Here is a 19405-nt window from a genome sequence, read left to right as displayed (position 1 = left end):
TTCTTCAGGAACACTAAACCAAGCTTCCTGATTCCTCACTGAATTGTGGCACAGGAGTCCTGGTCATTCCCACAGCTAGCCTGGTTCTGGGGCATGAGAGGATCCGGACAAAGCCCTCTGAGCTTCTTTCCACTTTCAGGGGACAGATGTGCCACTGCCCAGCAGCAGGAGACAAGAAGAGTGCCTTTAAGAGGAAAGACAGGGCTCAGAGTCACAGGCCTTTGTGCTTCCATGGCCACAGTTAATGAGCCAATTTCAGCAAAGTAAATAACACCCCTGTGGAAAATGATGGGTTGTTCTAGACTTTCAGTTGGAGTTAGTGCAGGCCATCTTGACAGAATTGATGTTGATGGTCCATGAAGCCTGAGAATTGCTCTTCTTTGCTGAAGGAGATGGAGTGACAGCATCAGGTCTGGTCCTTGTTTCAGACACTTACTAAGTGTTTTAACACTTACTCTTTCCCAGGGATTCAGGCCAGAGCCTTCCCTCTGCCTCCTGCTGTGTATTCCTGAGCACACAACTGGGTAAGAGATGGCAGTTTACCAAGAAGACTAGAGAGCTTGACCTAATAGTTCTTGGACTCCAGGGTATTGGGAAGCCTCACAAGGCCATCCCCACAACTGTGTTCCATGGGAACAATTAGATGAGCAGTTGACAACTTTCCTAATGCTGTGACACTTCAATACAGTTCCTTGTATTGTGGTGACCATGAACCGTAACATTATTTTGTTGCTACTTCATAGATGTAATTTAATACTGTTATGAATTGTAATGTAAAATGTCTGATATGCAGGATATCTGCCGTGTGACCCCTGTAAAAGGGTTGCTTGACCCCTGGCAAAGGGGACATGACCCACAGGCTGAGAACCAGTGAGTTACAGAGTCCCATCTTCTCTGCTCCTGATGTAAAGTGCTTATTTACAGTGCAGTGAATACTGAGGAGTGATAATGGGAAATTCAGGCTGAGGACCATTCCTGAGAGTCCTTGACCTCTCAGCTCAGGACAGGCAGGCCCTCCAGCAGCTCCAAGGACCTCACAATCAGCAGAGTAAGAGTAGAGCTGGGTTCTGCAACCTTGCTGTAAACACCTGCACCCTGAATTCAGGAAGGATGACTGACAGCTTTAGTCTCCTTCATTGCTGTTGACTGTCCAGTAGGGTGGAGCAGCCATCTTCCCTTCTAGAACAATGACCAACTCAGCCTTTGCCTCCACAGCACAGGGCCATGGAAACATGACTCTGTTCCAGCAGACTTAAAGAGCTTAGCTGCTAGCTCTTCACCCTTCAGACTGGCTTGAAGTTGCCCCATCATGCCACTGGGCAGCAGTGGTCCACCCTGGATGTTCCTCTGGTTGGTTCCATCCTATCCAACCTTGCATGTCTGCATTTTCTAGTGGTACCCTTGAGTGAACAACCTCTACTTTGGTATATGTGTAGAGGGTCATTGGCCAACACATTTGAGCAATTCCAGTTAATTCTACTGTCTCTTGTGAGTTGGGAGGAGTTCCTGGATACTGGAGTCAAGATTTAGAAAGAGGTATTTGGTTGTTGTTGTCTTTTTTTTTAAACAGCTTGGCCATTTAACAGGAAATCCAAAATGTTTCTGCTTCTCTGTTCCCTGACATTCCTGGTTCCTGGGCTGTTTACCAGCTTATTGTCTCAGGTTTCCTGCCCCTTTTCTGCACCACTATGAATTTCATCAGTGATGTCCCCTTTTGTCTGTCTATATAAATTTAGTTGCTCCAGGTGCTCATGAATCTTGTCTTGTCAAAGGTTGCTTGTGTCAGTTTTGCAAGTTTGTGTTTATTATTTGTGTGGATTACATACAGGGCCATGTACTTTATAAATGCATGATTAATATGAAGCCAACCATCCCATGAGCTACACACATCTAGCATCTTCATGGTACAGATAAGACAAGGGCAAGAACAAGCACCGTACCCAAGGACACATATCCAGCCAAGGAGAGCCGGGGTTTCCATCCACATGGGCTGACTTCAGGGTCTTTGCTTGTCTTTGCCTGTCAGCATAAGCAACTCATGCTCATACCACCAAAAATAACTAAGAAGGGCCAGCTGCCAATAAGATATTGAAAGGCAAAAGCCCTGACATGCATAATGTTGCTCTGTTTACTAGGGATAATTTCCATTATCCATTATTAGGTAGAAAGCATTGATCAGCACATTTTATAAAGATAGTATTGGTAGAAGTTTCTGTCTTGCCAGAAGCTCCCAAATAAATACACAGAGGCTTAATATTAATTATAAATGCCTGGCTGATAAGTCAGGCTTGTTACTAGCTAACTCTTACATGTCAATTACCCCAGTTCTATTCCTTTACTTGCTGCCATGTGGCTCATGGCTTGTTACCTCATTTTGTATACGTCCTGCTTCCTCTGCATCTGGCTGGTGACTCCTCACTCCACCCTTCTTCTTCCCAGCATTCTCCTTGTCTGACTCTCCTGCCCAATCTCTTCCTACCCATCAACAAACCCATGAGAGTTATACAGTGTATTACTAAAAATACTCAAAATACTCAAAATAAGGTACTCAAAATACACAGAATTCTTGCTCATCAGATTCAAAGAACACATGATTACCAATACTGAGGACTGCAATAATGTCTGGCAGTAATACATTCAGGCTGTGTGTGTGTGTGTCTGTGTGTGAGTGTATGTGTGTGTGTGTGTGTGTGTGTGTGTGTGTGTGTGTGTGTTTGAGACAGTGCTATCTCTTCCAACTCCGTTAATCTGTACTATTTCATAGATGTCTTCTAAGAGTCCATTTTCAGGTAAACTCACAACTAAAACAGATTTTGTATCATAACCTTTTTATTTGCCCATTGCACCAGGATCCAATAGGAAAAGAGGAATCGCTCTAAAGCTCTAGGACAGACAGACAGACAGAGAGGATTGAGAACTGGGGGAGGGACTGAAGGAGCAGGTAATGACAGGGAGATTAGGTACTCAGAATCTGGAGCAGGGTTGGCCTGCAGGAGGGACGTGGAGCCACGGAGGGTGGTGGTGGAACATCTACTGCCAAACTGAGGCCCTAAATAGGGATGGAAGAATCCCTGGCTTTGCTTTCTCTATTCTATATAAGCTTTTGCAAATGCCTCTCTTGTCAAGAATACTGTAGGAAGCTGGCTAGAGAGGAACTTGTCAAGGAAGAAAGCAGGGTCCTGAGGCCAGAGGTCATGGTCAGAGGCAAGCATGAGCTGGGTAGGGAACAAGTCTAAGAGCAAGCAAATCTGAAATTGATGTCCTCTCTTTGACTACAGGGAACATACTTGGCGCATGGTGGATTCTGTCTGCCCAGTCCACTCTACTCCAACAACCTCAACAGTATGTGAACAAATAATATGATTTGCAGTACAGTTTCATGCTTTTCATTTAATATTTTCTATACAGAGTTAAGTTCCAATAATTGAAAAATTAATTATAGAACCTTTAACATGGGATGTGGATCTGGGTGCACACTTTGTTACAATCCGTAGTGGTTAGATCCCAGGCCTTTTGGGGTCCTGGGCATGTTTACAGCTCTAGCCTCGTTTGTGTGCATCACAGTCAGTGTCTCTGCTGGGTCAGACTATTTGACATGTACATTGATGTCTAATTGTTCACCTGTGACCCATCTGGATGTTGGTTTATATTTCTGTATATTCATCCATCCCTGTCACTGACATCATTAGGGTGCCATTTCCAGATAGGGTTTCTCCAGACCACAGACACACAAAGAACTCACCTATTTCTCCTGCATCCCTCCTCCCCACTGGGTCCCTTTCTACTGTTTATCACTAACAATCCCACCCATTCACTGCTTCTCATCCTCACACTCTGCACCTGCAGAGGAACAATTAAGAATACAGACTCTTGTATATTGCTGTTTTCAAATGTTAAAATTTTTGAATGAAAGATTTTAAGATGCATAACAATTATTTCAAAAGTCACTCTGGAAAGATTTTTTTTCCCTGAGTTTGTGTGTGTGTGTGTGTGTGTGTGTGTGTGTAGTGGGCAGTTGGTGTCTGGAGAGCTGTCACAGTGCTTAAGAGCACTTACTGCTCATCTAGAGGACCTGGGTATGGTTTCTAGAATCCATATGGAGGTGTACAACTCTTTATAATTCCAGTTCTGGCCTCTGAGGGCACCAGGGACACACATGGTGCATATACATAAGTGCAGACAACATGTACACACATAAAACAAAAATAAATAAACCTTTGAAAGCATTTAAAAATATTGTGTTAATATTAAGAAATCTCTTCTTAAATGACATATCCCTTCTGAAAGTCACATAGTAACACTTCCAAAGTGCCAGGGATGTGTTTCCAAAGATGAGTCATGGAATAAAGAAATAAACATTATTGCGTTATACCATTGTTAATCTGGAGGCCAGAGGATTGATGATTCTCAGTTTGATTTCCCTGGATGAGTGTGGTATTTCTTCTATCATTATTTCTCCAGCCTGAGGAATAATCGATTTCATAGTGACTATCCATGTTAGATATCCAGAGAGGAGAAAATCCCCATTTAATGCAATGTGAGAAGCTTAGATTCTGGAAGCAGGTACAAATGACACTGGTCAGTGAATCAGTAACAACAAGAAATGCACACAACAGAGATGGAGTACCAAACACCAGTGTGAATGCTTCTCATTATGTCACTGACATCCATCTGGAGCATGTACCACTGTCACATCCCACCATATAGGAGATGACACCAGGGTCCAGAGAGGCTGGATAACCTGTCTAGGGTCACAGAGACAGAATTTCAACCCAGACATTCCTAATCTGCCAGGATCTTAAAGCACAATTGAATCCAAATACTTAGTTAGGTGAAAGATTGGATCCCCTGAAATGAACTGTATCTTCTGAAAAATGGGATGATACATCATCATTTTAAAGTTATGGAGAAGAGAAATGCAAGAATACCTATATTAATTTATCAGAAAAGAAAATTATTATAATCAATGTCTCAAATTTAGAATAGTTTAAATAAGAAATATTTTAAACTTTGATTAAATTAAGGAAGTTCAAGGGTTTGATTCAAACATCGAAGGGAGTCAGGCCATTGTAGTGCAGGCCTTTAATCCCAGCACTCAGAAGGTAGAGGCAGGTGGATCTCTGAGTTCAAAGCCAGCCTGATCTACAGAGCAAATTCCAGGACAGCCAGGCCAACACAGAGAAACCCTGTCTTAAAAAAATCAAACAAACAAATTAATAAGACATCAAGTTTTTTTTTTTTCAGTGATCTATCTTGTCTAGAGAGGAACTCTCAACCTGTTACCCTGGTGATGGCAAGTGGAGGTATCATTTGGAGGTCCAGTTGTCTCATGGTCTATGAGCTGAACCCGAAGGGGAAAATTCATTGCCTTACAGAAGGAATGTGCTCATCGCACCTCTGCAATGACCACTGGACATAAGATCAGAGCATGTAGGCTATATCTAGTCAGTCAAGCAATGCACAGACAGACAACTGTGAATTCAGGAATATTGGCAAGATATCCAGAAGATGAAATATTTCTAGACAACCCAGAGGACAAAGATCCTAATATTTAAATCCTGAACATGGAGAAACTACAAATGCAGATAATGTTGTGAGCATCAGAAACACAAGAAAAGAGAAACCCACTTGTGTGCTGTGCGGATTAGTTTTGCTTTATTTCGTTTTCTTTTGTTTTTTTTTTTTTTGTTTTTTTTGGGTTTTTTTTGTGTGTGTGTGTGTGTATTTTTGGTCAACAAAACAAGATAAGATCATCTAGGAAGAGGGACTCTCAAGAGAAATTCTTCCATCTGATTGGCTTGTAGGCAAGTCTGTGGGTACATTTTCTTGGTTAATGATTGACATGGGAGGGCCCAGCCCACTGTGGGTGGTGTCACCCTTTTATAGGTGATCTTTAGATATATATGAAAGCAGGCTGAGCAAGCCACAAGGAGCAAGCCAGTAAGCAGCGTTCCTCCATGGACTCTGCTTCGGTTCCTGCCTCTAGTTCCTATCATGATGTCCCTTCATGGTGGACTATAAGCTGTTAGATAAAATAAACCTTTTCCTCCCCAAATTGCCTTTGGTCATGTTGTTTCATCACATCAACAGAAAATAAACTAAATCACATAGGATGAGAGAGCAACATTAATAAAGTCAATCAGAATAGACCATCAGATGAGGAGGGATCTGAGGGTGACTAAGTCAGGCTTTCTTCAGAACAGCTGTCACCAGTTCCTAAGGAGCAAAAATTAGATGTTTATTTCAGGAGTTGAAGCAGGATATTCTGTTCTGTCTCTATGATGTAAAAGATGAAGGGCCCCTTGAAGCATCAATCCAGAGCCCATCTGGAGATGACAACCCCACCCCGCCTGATTCTTGATATTAGACTCAGTCATGAGAGTAGGTTGTAAGGGTCAGCTCTGACTGAGTAAAGTCCTGCCTGGGCCACTCTAGCAGTGGGTGGTTGACCCATCTTCATATCCCTGCCTAAAGGATGCCTGCATGTGTCCCCAGAGCTTCCTTGCCCAGTGGCCTTGCCTGAGTTTCTAGTGGTCTTTGGACTATATCTCCTTTCACAAAACAGCCTCCCCTTATGTATCTGATGGCTAATCCCTGCTGGCCTTCTCATGAGGACTCACTAACAGCTTGCCTCCATTTCATCCCATTCTTGCTATTCCTTCCTGTATTTTCTCTCTTTATTTCCCCCACTTTTGTCTCATGTTTTACAACAGATTATCAATATATGGCGAAGAACACAGACTCTGCCTCCAGAGTACCTGGATTCTTGCTTGTTCATTTGACCCCATGAACACAGGGTCTCTCTCCATTTTAGATTCCTCACCTACAAACTGGGCATCTAAATGATATCAACAATTGATACCAGCTGGGGTAGATACTAACAAGAGTAGATGCTAACCGGAGCAAGAAACTAACAACATGGCTCCTTTTGCCATTGTCCTTGATTCTTTCTGCTCTCTTCATGTCCATTCCTCTTCCTTTCTCTGTCTCTCAAAGAATCTTGTGCTCTTCCCACAACCACTTTCTGTTGTGCGTCTTCCTCTCTATATCTTTTTTCTGGAATATTTTTGCTCTTGAACAACATTTGTCATGTTTGAATCCATATCTTCTATCATCAAGTATGACACTGTGAAAACTAAGAAATGCTAGTTTTGGTCTTCATCTCCTGTTTCTCAGCAGTGCTCCTCAAATCCTGGGTGAATTCCCAAGTGATAAATGGGAGAAGAGAGTCACTATATCATTGGGCATAGCCAGCCTTCTTCAGTAACACTGCAGTGTGCATTAAAGAGGTAAGGTTTGGAAAACCCTTAGGAATGAGGGCTGGTTGCCAGGGGAACAAAACATGATGACAGCATTGGAATGCTGACCCTTCAAGGTGAGAAGAGATAGAAGTTGACTTGATCACATGGCTAATGATTTTTATCGATCATGCCGGTATGAGGGAACTTTTATTAAAAATCTTAAGTAACTCTGTTAGATGGATTTGGGGTTGACAAACTTCATAGTGGTAGAAGGGTGGATATGCAGGGGTGGGAAGAGAGTGCTGTGTTCTCTCCCCATTATTCCTTGGGGTGTCTGCCTCCCATGTGGTTATTGTTTGTGTGAATTGATTACATCATAAGACACCCTGCTGGTGTCTGGAGAGTTGGTTGTTGTGGGGAAAACTCACCCACCATAAATCCTATGTGGGAGACCAGTGCATGTGAGGGCTGACACAAATTAGGAACATTCCCTTAAAAAGCGTTCACTCTTTGATGCTACCATGGGCCCTACTGCTTCAAATTTCATGGTTCCATATTGTTCATCTCCTTCAGGGGCTTTTCTAAATTACAATTATTTCTAAATTACAATTATTTCAGAGTAGTTAGTCTGTTTTAGTCTGGCTCACAGACACTCTGAGCTCAGGTTCCTTCGTCATGGGTATCAGGCTGACCGTCTGTTGTCATGGTTGCTCTGCCAGGATCCTACATCCCATTACAAGCTGCTCAGTTTGGATCTCCAGTGCCCCCTTCTTCCAGGACTCATGTAATAGAAGCCTGCCCTTCAGAATGGCACTAATAGGTGTGAGTGGTGCCTTTACTAGGCAGAGCCTGGTGGAAGGAATTAGATCACTGCACGTGTATCCTTGAAGGACCACAGCACATCCTCTCCCTCCTTGCTTCCAGGTCACCATGAAGCAAACAGCTTTGCTCCCCTCCATCCCCTGCTTTGATGCTGTGCCCCACCACAGGTCTTAAGTAGTGAGGTCAAACCATCTGGGCTGCAGTATCTAAAATCATGAGCCCAAATCAATTGACTTCCCAGGTATCTGTTTTGTTTTTGAGAGAGTTTTACTATGCAAAATTGCTGACCTCAAACTCACAATCCTCCTGCCTCAGAGTTTTGAGTGTCCTGCTTCTCCGGGATGATTTGTCCCAGGACAGGAAAGCTAACACCAGGCTTACACCAACTCCCCCCCTGCATTCTCTGTTTCTTCCCGGAGTCACACTCTGCTAAGGATCCCCTTCATTGCCTATTCTCTGCAGCAAGAAGAAACTTTCTCCAGTTGTAATTACCTTGTTCAAGACATAGCTGGGAATTCGGGTACCCTCTATCACTTCCATGGAAACACAATTTGTTCTGTGAGACTGAAGTGGGAGGGAGAGGGAAGAAGAGGAGGAAGCCATTAGAGATCTCCAGCAGGGATAAGGGACAGCATTTCCAAATTACACATTTAGGAATGTCCAATCCTTCAATCACCCTAAGTTCAATCGGTCCCACATAACAAAGTTCATCCATCATGTTCTGGGAGAGAGAAGACTCCCACAAGGGAGACTTTATGCTTTCCATACAGAAAGGAGACACCCAAGGTCAAGAATAAAAATGTAGAAGACACACTATGAACTGTGTTCCTCTTCCAGTGCTCAGAGGGCAGGGAAGGTATATGTCCAAAGAGAAGAAAACAGAAGCAAAACATGGCTTCCAGGCTGTCACAAGTATAATAAGAAAGAGGGGACTTTCCTGGATAGAAAGCTAGAATCTGGCACATACCAGAGGGAAGCTTTATGATGGGCAGGCTTTAGAGATGGACAAGATGGGGTTGGAGAACTGGCTCACACATTGTTGATTTCTATGAGCACGTGGTACTAAACTAAGATGGATTCTGCAACCCAGAGCTGAGCTGTCACTCAAGATGGGTGGTAGTCACCAGCAGGACCGTTATGTATATCATTATAAGGGCTCCACTGTAGAGAGACAGCAGTGATCCGCTAGTGGGACTCAGTGCTTCCTGTCCTGATGCTGGTGGGGCTCTCATGGTCTTGTTGGTCTAAATACCCAGCCTAGCAGACCTCTGGAGGGTGTCGACTATAGCCATTAGATATAAGTTTTGTGATGATACATAACGTGTTAGTTTTTTAAACTAGTACATCCCCAATTTCTCTGGGTAATACGTGATACATGGTAGATGCTTAATATATGGTTGTTGAGGATGGGAAGAAAGGACTGTGATCTCAAAGGGTGATGCCAAACCCAATTACCATTTTCAAAACTTCTGGCAAAGAATTCCAAATCAGGGTATGCCTTCATGTTTTCTTCACTGAACAGTACCCTCAGAACCTCTAGGTCAAATCTCTTCTCCAGTACTTCCAGGGCTCTGTAGACCACTCTTTTTACAGGGACCCGGTTCATACAGGAATCTGTAAAATCCTTAAAAGATATTAAATGGAGATAATTGAAGTGCAGGCTTCCAAGTCACAGAAGAGCCCTAGGAAACAATTACAGTTAGTGTACCTCCATCCCTACCTACATAGCCTCTAATAAAAAGCTTTATATGTGCATGGCTACCTCGTGGAACAATAAATACTTTCTCTTAGAAAATACTCACTAGTGACTTTGTGTTCCCACCGTCATTTTATGACATGTAATAAGGACCGCTTTTTGTAAGGGTTAACAAAGGCGAGATGACTCAGTGGGTCATAGGCACTTGCCACCAATCCTGATGGTCTGTGTTCAGTCACTGGGATTCAGATGGTGAAAGGGGAGAACCAGATGGTCATAAGCTGTGCTCTGATTTGCACCTATGCACAGCAGTAGGCTCATACATATATGCCCATACACTAGAAACACACACACACACACACACACACACACACACACACACACACACAACACTCACAAGTAAATAAATAATAAATGCAATATTTTTTAAGTATGGAGGTCCTGGAGAGATGGTTCATGGTAGAGAGTACTTGCTGCTCTTGCAGAGAATCCTAGTTCTGTTCCTAGCACCCACAGGACAACTCACAAACACCTGTAGCATCACTTCCAAGGGATTTGGTGCTCTTTTCTGGCCAATACGGGCATCAGGCAAACAAGTGGTTTGCACACATACATGTAGGCAAAATACTTGTACACATTGAAATAAAAATAGACGCATTCATTAAAAAAAGAGTTAACATTTTGCCAGGTGGTCAAGCTGTTTTGTTAACTGGACAACTCCTCTCTTCCCACTAGTACTGATAGGCCTGTAGGAAGTCAGATGTCTGTTCCCTATGACTCTAAACTCTACGAATGGCACCATATTAATAAGGCAAAAAAACAAAACAAAAGCAAAACCAAAACAAACAAACAAAAACCTAGAGGGGCCGGAGAGATGGCTCAGTGGTTTAGTGCACTTGCAGCTCTTGCTGAGGTCCTGGGTTTGATTCTCAGCAACCTCATGGTGGCTCACCACCATCTGTAACTCCAGTCCCAGGGGATCTGGCGACCTCTCTTCTGACCTCCAAAGGCACCACGGACATAAGTGGTGCACATATATATATATACACACACACACACACAAAACACTCATACAGACAAAATGAAAATAAAAAGTTTAAAAAACTTGTTCTAATAAGACACTCTGTCGGGATTAATGTTCTCAGATCTAGGGTTTTAAATTAAATTTTTTTTTTCCGAGACAGGGTTTCTCTGTAGCTTTGGAGTCTGTCCTGGAACTCACTCTGTAGACCAGGCTGGCCTTGAACTCACAGACATCCATCTATCTCTGCCTCCCAAGCGGTGGGATTAAAGGAGTCCACCACCACTGCCCTGCTTAAAAAATAGACATTTATTAACTTAAAATGTGCTCACAGAAATATCCCTAAGTCAGTTCAGTGATAATTCAACGGGAAATTAAAGTCCCTTTTGATTTTTAGTTTGTTTATTTGTTTTAAATTTAGTTTACTTTTTAATTGCATGAATTACATGGTGTAAAATGCATAAGACATTGAACATCTATGGAGAACCCCTGTTCTGATCTGGCTTATCTTCAACAATACTCACCCTGATTCCAGAAGGGACCATAGAACACCTTTCCTTCAGATAGAAGCAGGACCATATCTTGAGGCCTCTGCTTCTCCTCTCCCTTAATACCTGGAGAGAACACTTCCAGAAATAATGACATGGTAAGTATCACTCACGGGAAACCCAGATTTTAAACCTGAGTCCAGAATTCTGATTCATAATTGATGTGTTTATTATGGTAACTCATACCTCTAGCAAGTACTATGAAAACTTTGTCAATAGTTCTTTGTCAAAAATTAAATTCAGGGGCTACAGAGATGGTCTAATAGGTAAGAACGTGTGTAGCTCTTATAGAGGACCCAGGTTGATTCCCAGAACCCACATCAGATGGCTCACAACTGCCTGCAACTCCAGTTCCGAGGAATCTGAAACTTTTTCCTGTGGGCACAAGCACCTATGTGAAAACACACACACACACACACACACACACACACACACACACACACACACACACACGAGCACATGCACCCATGTAAGAAATGACACCTTTCTGTAAAAATTAAATGCAACCTTGAAAACCTGTCAGTCATCCAGTTTAGTTCCAAGATATCAAAGTGTAACTTCATCTGGAGCTTGTTTACCAGGTAAAGACGTAACAAACTTCACTTACATCATACATTTTCTCAGTGATGAGCTCGGTGTCACGGAGGATCTCAAGAAAAGGAAATGGCCTTTGTATTGCATAAGAAATTTTCACTTTTTGTGTTTTGAAGTACAGGAATGTAAGTTCAAAGGGAGTCTTCTCTGGGTCCTGCTGTTCTGTGGACATCCTGCAGGGAGAGGAAATGCCATGGGAAAATGAAGTATTATTTCTCAATAAATAGAAACAAAATGCTAATATATTCTGCAATGTGAATGAATCTCAAAGATATATTTTCCTTAATAAGAGAATCCAAACACAGAAAGACACTTAAGACATGAAATCCTCCATGTTGACAGAGCACCAAGGTAGAGAGGGAGAAAGACCCACCTGCTGCTGAAGCTGTTCCTCTTGCCTGGGACCTAGGAGAGTGAGCTCTGGTCCCTCCGTCTCCACATAGGACTCCAGACTGTCAGTTGTGGCCCACAGCTAAGAGCAGGAAGTCAGCCTGACCACTAACTCACCAGGGAGGACTCCACCCTGTTTGGGGAAAGAGAAACTAAAGTATTTCTCTAATCTCAAATGTGCTGTTGCGAAATACTGTCCCTTCCTTCTTTCCTGAAATGTGGTGGCAGGGAGGAGGAGAAAGGGGGGGGGATCCTAGTGGATTACCAAGGGGCCCACCAGTGACAAGCAGGGCCAGTTCCTAAGAGTGACCTTCTTTATGCAAAGATGAAAAAAAAAAAACTCAAAAGCAACAACAGCAAAACCCCTCCACTGAAACCCAAACTGTCCTCAGTCACCCCTGTCTAGGGGAGCAGAGTTTACCCGGGGTTGACTGTGATCCCACTCTTTGTCTGGTCCTTGGCTGAAGTGGCTTGGGTGGGAGAGATGGGGAAGGAAGGCCAAACACTTCCAAGTTATCTCTCCAACTATCAGGAGAAGCCAGAGCTGGATCCTGACCAAGAGAAGACTTCCTTCAGACCCCGAGGGAAGAGGGGATGGAGGGGGAGATCCTCCAACTTGATAGACACTTTGGTCAGAGCATTGTCTCTGAGGACTTGTCATCCCAGCCTAGAAGTCAAGGGTGGGAGGAAGCTGCCACAGTGGCCACCAGGGCATAAGGACAAAGAACTTGTCCACCCTTCTGAGATGTGGACGTGGAGAGAGATGGACAGACAGACACCTCCAGGGAGTCCTAGGAAGCCCCTCAGTGATCATCAGGATACTTCAGGTTCCTCTCTGTTCCTCCTTCTGGAAAGACTTTCTCTGAGGAACTAGGTGGACTGGGGTGAGCCTGCACCCTGTCAGGTCTCTCACAGTCTTCTCATCTGCACAGACCATGGTTCTGCTCTCATCCCCTAGCTCAAATGCACAAGGACAGGCTGGTGTGGGGCTGGAGTGGGTATGACTGACAGCACCAGCCTGAGGCCAGGCCTGGGTTAGATTTCAGGGCTCCTTCCATTGTCTCAGATTTTAGCCATGTCTCCAACTCTACTTCTATCAGGACTAAACATTTTGAAATGATTTTATTTTATTTTAAGTTATGTGTATGTTTCCGTATGGGGGTATGTACCCATGAGGCCATGTGGCTGATGATACAAGAAGACAGTGTGGGATCCCTGGAGCTGGAGTTATAGGCAGTTGTGAGTCACCAGATGTGGGTGCTGGGAACCAGAACCAGGTCCTCTGTAAGAGCAGAATGCACTCAACCACTGAGCCATCTCTAGCCCCAAACAGTGTTTTGATCCTCATCCTGTCTCTTCATTTTCCCTATCTGTCAGATGGATTATGACCAAGGTTGGGGAAAATGATAAACCTGGAGCTATGAGGCCCTAAACTTGTTAAGCCTATGCTGTCTCTCTCCTAAGTTCCCTTCTACCTGCGAACCAGGTGATTGCAGAGGCTGGAAGCTCTGGCATTTCCATGATCTTGAAGCAATTATCCCCAGGGTCTGGTGGGCTTTGAGTTGCAACATTTGGGCTCTGAGAGACTCTGCTGAGACTGAGACAAAAACACTAACAGCCAGACCTCTGCCTAGAACCTCCCAGAGTCAGGTCAGGGATGTGAAGCTTTGGGTGTCACAGCTTCGAAGTGTATGAGCTGCTGGGAGATAGAGGAGGAAACATGAATGTTTCTACTGGGAGGTGTGAATGGGAAGAGATTCCAATGCAGAGAAGGAAGAGGTCAAGGACAGGGGCACACAGGAGGTCCACCTGGCCATCTTCTGAAGATCTGAGGACTATCCATGAGAAAGACCTTTGAAGAAGCCCAGGGTCCTGATAATGCAGCAGGAGGAGGCAGTTTGCTGGTCCAGGGCCTCATGTCTGGGGAGGCCCTACCTCTGGTCTGCATGATCACACATATGTAGATGTAAGTAAATAAGTAAATAAGAAACACAGAGCCAAATGCAGAGTTAAAAGCCCAAGAGGTCAGAGTAGTAGCTGAGAGCTGATACTAAAAACCTTTCTTACCCTTCCCTGCCGCTGCCGTTTTTCCCCTCTGAAAGAGAGCTACTTCCTGTCTGTCTGTCTTTTTTTTTGATTTTCTGTTCTGCCTTCTCATTGGTTGTAAAAGCAACTATATGACTTCCTCGTCACTGCCTATCTATACAGACTTCCAGGTCTTCTATGATTGGTATTGAGATTTAAGGCGTGTGTCTCCATGGTGGCTGTATCCTTGAACACACCTGTCATGTGATTGGGATTAAAGGTGTGCACCACCACTGCCCAGCTTCTGCTATGGCTTGCTGTTAGCTCTGACCCCTAGGCAACTTAATTTAATAACATACAAATAAAATAAATTTTCAGTACAAATAAAATATCACCATACTCATAGACCTTCAGTATAACTTCTGTGTCAACAAGTAGACAAGGACAGAGGTTCCCTGTGTCCTGGATCCAGGGGGGAGACCCAGAGACTCTGCAGCCCACTGATGTGATGCCTTTCTTCCACAGTCCCCTGCTGCTGAGGGTGGCCATGTGCACACCACACAGCAAGGAAAGAGCTAGTGACCTCCTCCTCCTCCTTTATCTTATTATTATTCATTTTTTATTAATTATGATTATTATTAATGTTTTTCTTTTATGTGCATTGATGTTTTCCAGCATTAACACCTGTATGATGGTGTCTGATCCACTGGAACTGGAGTTACAGTCAGATGTTAGCTATTATGTGGGTGCTGGGTATTGAACCGCTGTCCTCTGGAAGAGCAGTTAATGCTCCTAACTATTGAGTTAGCTATCAAAACTATCAGAAAGAGTAGCTAGCCACTTTCTGACCAGAGTAGGCTCCAGTTAGAGCTGCACCTCCCCCTACTGGTTGTTACAAGTAGTACTCTCCTTAGACCTGAATTCAATTCCCTTTGATGGGAACTGAAAATGCTTTTCAGGAGCTGTGGAAACACTTGGGACTGCCAGTAAAAGTTCTCAGTAATGACATCATCTTAATATTTCACAATCCATGAGCATAAATAAGCTTTTGGCCTAAACAGAGACTCTTGGTTCAAATTGTCAGGGAGACACTGTAGAGATGGCTCATCAATACCTCCTGGAAAAGCCTATCTTTCTCCCCAGAAGCCATGTTCACCTTGTGAGCGCCAGGAAGATCCTATCCCACTGGAAGTCAAATCATTGTGTCCCTCAGCCTGAAGTCTTGTATGGTGACCTGGAGTGTCCTCCAAGCACATAGGTTCTCACTGGATCTGATTTAAAACATTTCAGAGGCTTAAACAGTTTCAAAAATAGATAAATGGCATTTAAAAGAAGCAATGGGCCTTGAAGAAGTGTTTCATGTGAGACCATCAGAAAGTACCCTGGACCCCGACTTCATACACTCCAGTCTCCCATGGGGTGATCTACCATCCTCTACATTAGGGTTCTCTTGAGTCCACACAGTTCTCTCCAAATGGAATGAAAATGCCCCTGGATTCCGTAGACATTTTATCTATAGCCTATGACTCTCTCATCCATGAATCCTCTTAGTGGATGTTCACCCCATTAAGTGTGGAGCCTTGCTGAATGAAGGGCATTGGGTACCCCTGGTAGCTTCCAGTCCAAGCTATAGTGACACCAGTGGTATCTCTCAACCTTGCCTGCAAGAATCAATCAAGTATTGGAGGTTTGGTCCTTACCAATTGAGTTAATTTGTCAGGTATAGCCTGAATTTACCATGTATCTGTCCCTCAGATATTTGTGTAGGTTGAGAGCTTAGGGGCAATTTTTATAATTCCCCAGTAAACACAAAGGAAAATCAATCAGCCTGCTTCCATACAGGGCTCTAGGCAATGCAAGATTTTGCCAAAGTTTCTCCAAGCTAATGATGCCATGGGAATCCAATGCATATGTGTCCCTGTTTCAGTCCCATTCTTGGAGACCCAGAGCAGTGGCCCCAGGGACATCCAGAAGCTATCACTGTGTCATCCTGTGGCTGGCACTGGTACTCCTAGACCTCAAGGTTGAGCTTTGTGTGCCCCCTGCTCCTAGTCTGTCAGGTGTAACTCCTGGGAGGTGAGGAGCACAGGGAACAGCATATGGCCCCGCCTACTTACCCCAAGGCAGCTCTGGAAGGATGCCATGAAAAGGTCACCCCCTTCCCTGATCTCGTCACATCCTAGTTTCTGTCTACAATATTGGCAAGATTGTAGATAGAGGAATCTAGAGTACTTGTGTTAATCCACCCAGGTGAGAATAAGACCACTACCATAATTTTGAGCCAAATTTGAAGCAAGCTTTAATTTAATAAGGGCCAGGATGATGGGCTCTGGCCAGCATCATTCCTGAATTCTCAGAAAATGGCAATGATTCACATTTTTCAGAGCCTTAAAAAAGCAACTTCATAAGGCCACCATATTTCCCATCATGTCCCATCAGTCGCAAGAGTACATCCTAACGTATTTTCTGCCTACATACTCCAGTCTACATATGATCAAGCATATTCGGTATAGTTGAGTTAAACAAATTTGTTTAGAAGATTGACTGTTATGATCCTGTACATGCGCAGCTCGGGGATCTTGCATCTTGCATCTTACATCATCAGCAGGCGCTGGTGGCTATGCACATGCCTTAAAAAGCCGGACGCAGACCCCCATTCTCTCTCTCTGTGTTCTGTCTGTTTTCTCTATACTCTGCTCTGCTCCCTCCCATCGGGCTTGGCTTCCCTCATTCCCTTTCCCTGCTAATAAAGTTCTAAAAGTACCACTGGGTTCTGTTGTGACCGTGACCTTTCCACGTGGTAAGCAGTACCGCCACCAGCACCGTTCATCCTTTCAGTGACAACCTGTGGCTTTTTATCTCCCATAAAGAATAGCCTCCAACATTTCAGGGACTATCTGTCCTTGGGTAAGGGTCATAGGCACTTTTATTTCATGGATCTCTTTGGCACAGTAATTAAAACTGAAAACATAATTTTGGCTGTCACACTGGCCCAAACCAGCAAATACTTCTTCAAACACGCAGTGGGGCTTAGAGAGAAGCTGGCATGAACGGTTCAGGAGAGGGAACTCTAGCTGAAGGCAGTCTTGAAAGAGGGTGCATGTCAGATGGGAGACTAAAGATAAGGAGATCTGAACTGAAGCACCATGGAACAATCTGGAAGGAAATGGATAAAAGGGTTCTTAGGTTCTGGGTCAAGACTGATTAGGCTGGCAGTTACCTACCAACTCCTGCTTAAGCCAGAACTGGAAGGCTTTTTTTTAACAGTAGAGGGTGCACGTGATTATAATGGATCAGATGGCAAACAGTCTGTGTCCAAAGGACACGGTTTACTTCTCAGTACAGACAGAGTTCTGTTTACCTGGCTCTTGGCTTTCTCTTTTCTGAAATTTCCTCTTCACTCTCAAGAAATCCTGGTTGTTCTGGGGTTTTTTTGTTTTTTGCTTTATGCCTTTTTTCCCCCATGACTCTACCCACAAAAAAGCCTCCTACCCAAGTTTAGTCTTCTCTGAACAAGACTGTGGCTGCTCTCAAGGTCAGGCTATAGGAAGCAGGAAATTGATTCAGGGCTAGCTGCCTCACAAGTTATGACTTCTCTGCCAAATCCAGTCCAAGGTCTTTCCTCTGCAGAGGCCTCAGGCTATTTGGGTTTTTGCATAGCATCCAGAATCACTACCCAAGTAACAACCCAGCCCTCAGGTGCTTCTTCAGGAACACTAAACCAAGCTTCCTGATTCCTCACCGAACAGTGGCACAGGAGTCCTGGTCATTCCCACAGCTAGCCTGGTCTGGGGCATGAGAGGATCCAGACAAAGCCCTCTGAGCTTCTTTCCACACTCAGGGGACAGATGTGCCCCTGCCCAGCAGCAGGAGACAAGAAGCATGCCTTTAAGAGGAGAGACAGGGCTCAGAGCCACAGGCCTTTGTGCTTCCATGGCCACAGTTAATGAGCCAATTTCAGCAAAGTAAATAACACCCCTGTGGAAAATGATGGGTTGTTCTAGACTTTCAGTTGGAGTTAGTGCAGGCCATCTTGACAGAATTGATGTCGATGGTCCATGAAGCCTGAGAATTGCTCTTCTTTGCTGAAGGAGATGGAGTGACAGCATCAGGTCTGGTCCTTGTTTCAGACACTTACTAAGTGTTTTAACACTTACTCTTTCCCAGGGATTCAGGCCAGAGCCTTCCCTCTGCCTCCTGCTGTGTATCCCTGAACACACAACTGGGTAAGAGATGACAGTTTACCAAGAAGACTAGAGAGCTTGACCTAATAGTTCTTGGACTCCAGGGTATTGGGAAGCCTCACAAGGCCATCCCCACAACTGTGTTCCATGGGAACAATTAGATGAGCAGTTGACAACTTTCTTAATGCTGTGACACTTCAATATTGTGGTGACCATGAACTGTAACATTATTTTGTTGCTGCTTCATAGATATAATTTTACTACTGTTATGAAATTGTAATGTAAAATGTCTGATATGCAGGGTATCTGCTATGTGACTCCCATGAAAGGGTTGCTTGACCCCTGGCAAAGGGGACATGACCCACAGGTTGAGAACCAGTGAATTACAGAGTCCCATCTCCTCTGCTCCTGATGTAAAGTGCTTATTTATAGTGCAGTGAATACTGAGGAGTGATAATGGGAAATTCAGGCTGAGGATCATTCCTGAGAGTCCTTGACCTCTCAGCTCCGGACAGGCAGGCCCTCCAGCAGCTCCAAGGACCTCACAATCAGCAGAGTAAGAGTAGAGCTGGGTTCTGCAACCTTGCTGTAAACACCTGCACCCTGAATTCAGGAAGGATGACTGACAGCTTTAGTCTCCTTCATTGCTGTTGACTGTCCAGTAGGGTGGAGCAGCCATCTTCCCTTCTAGAACAATGACCAACTCAGCCTTTGCCTCCACAGCACAGGGCCATGGAAACATGACTCTGTTCCAGCAGACTTAAAGAGCTTAGCTGCTGACTCTTCACCCTTCAGACTGGCTTGAAGTTGCCCCATCATGCCACTGGGCAGCAGTGGTCCACCCTGGATGTTCCTCTGGTTGGTTCCACCCTATCCAGCCTTGC

General features: G+C 44.2%; 1 long non-coding RNA gene across 1 annotated transcript; it reads right to left on the bottom strand.

Annotated features, from left to right (window-relative positions):
* Positions 1-4222: 4222 nt before the first annotated feature.
* LOC102917659 (uncharacterized) lies at positions 4223-12431 on the bottom strand. Its single transcript, XR_013043938.1, has 6 exons — positions 12296-12431; positions 11936-12095; positions 9519-9687; positions 8556-8627; positions 6151-6216; positions 4223-4462 (listed from the first exon to the last, which is right to left on the bottom strand). It is a non-coding gene; the product is annotated as an uncharacterized LOC102917659 (long non-coding RNA).
* Between the last annotated feature and the right edge of the window lie 6974 nt (positions 12432-19405).

The sequence above is a fragment of the Peromyscus maniculatus genome, chromosome 13 (assembly GCF_049852395.1).
Source record: "Peromyscus maniculatus bairdii isolate BWxNUB_F1_BW_parent chromosome 13, HU_Pman_BW_mat_3.1, whole genome shotgun sequence".
Lineage (NCBI taxonomy): Eukaryota > Metazoa > Chordata > Mammalia > Rodentia > Cricetidae > Peromyscus > Peromyscus maniculatus.
The sequence above is the reverse complement of the archived record's forward strand: the minus strand, read 5'-3'. Positions and strand labels throughout refer to the sequence as shown.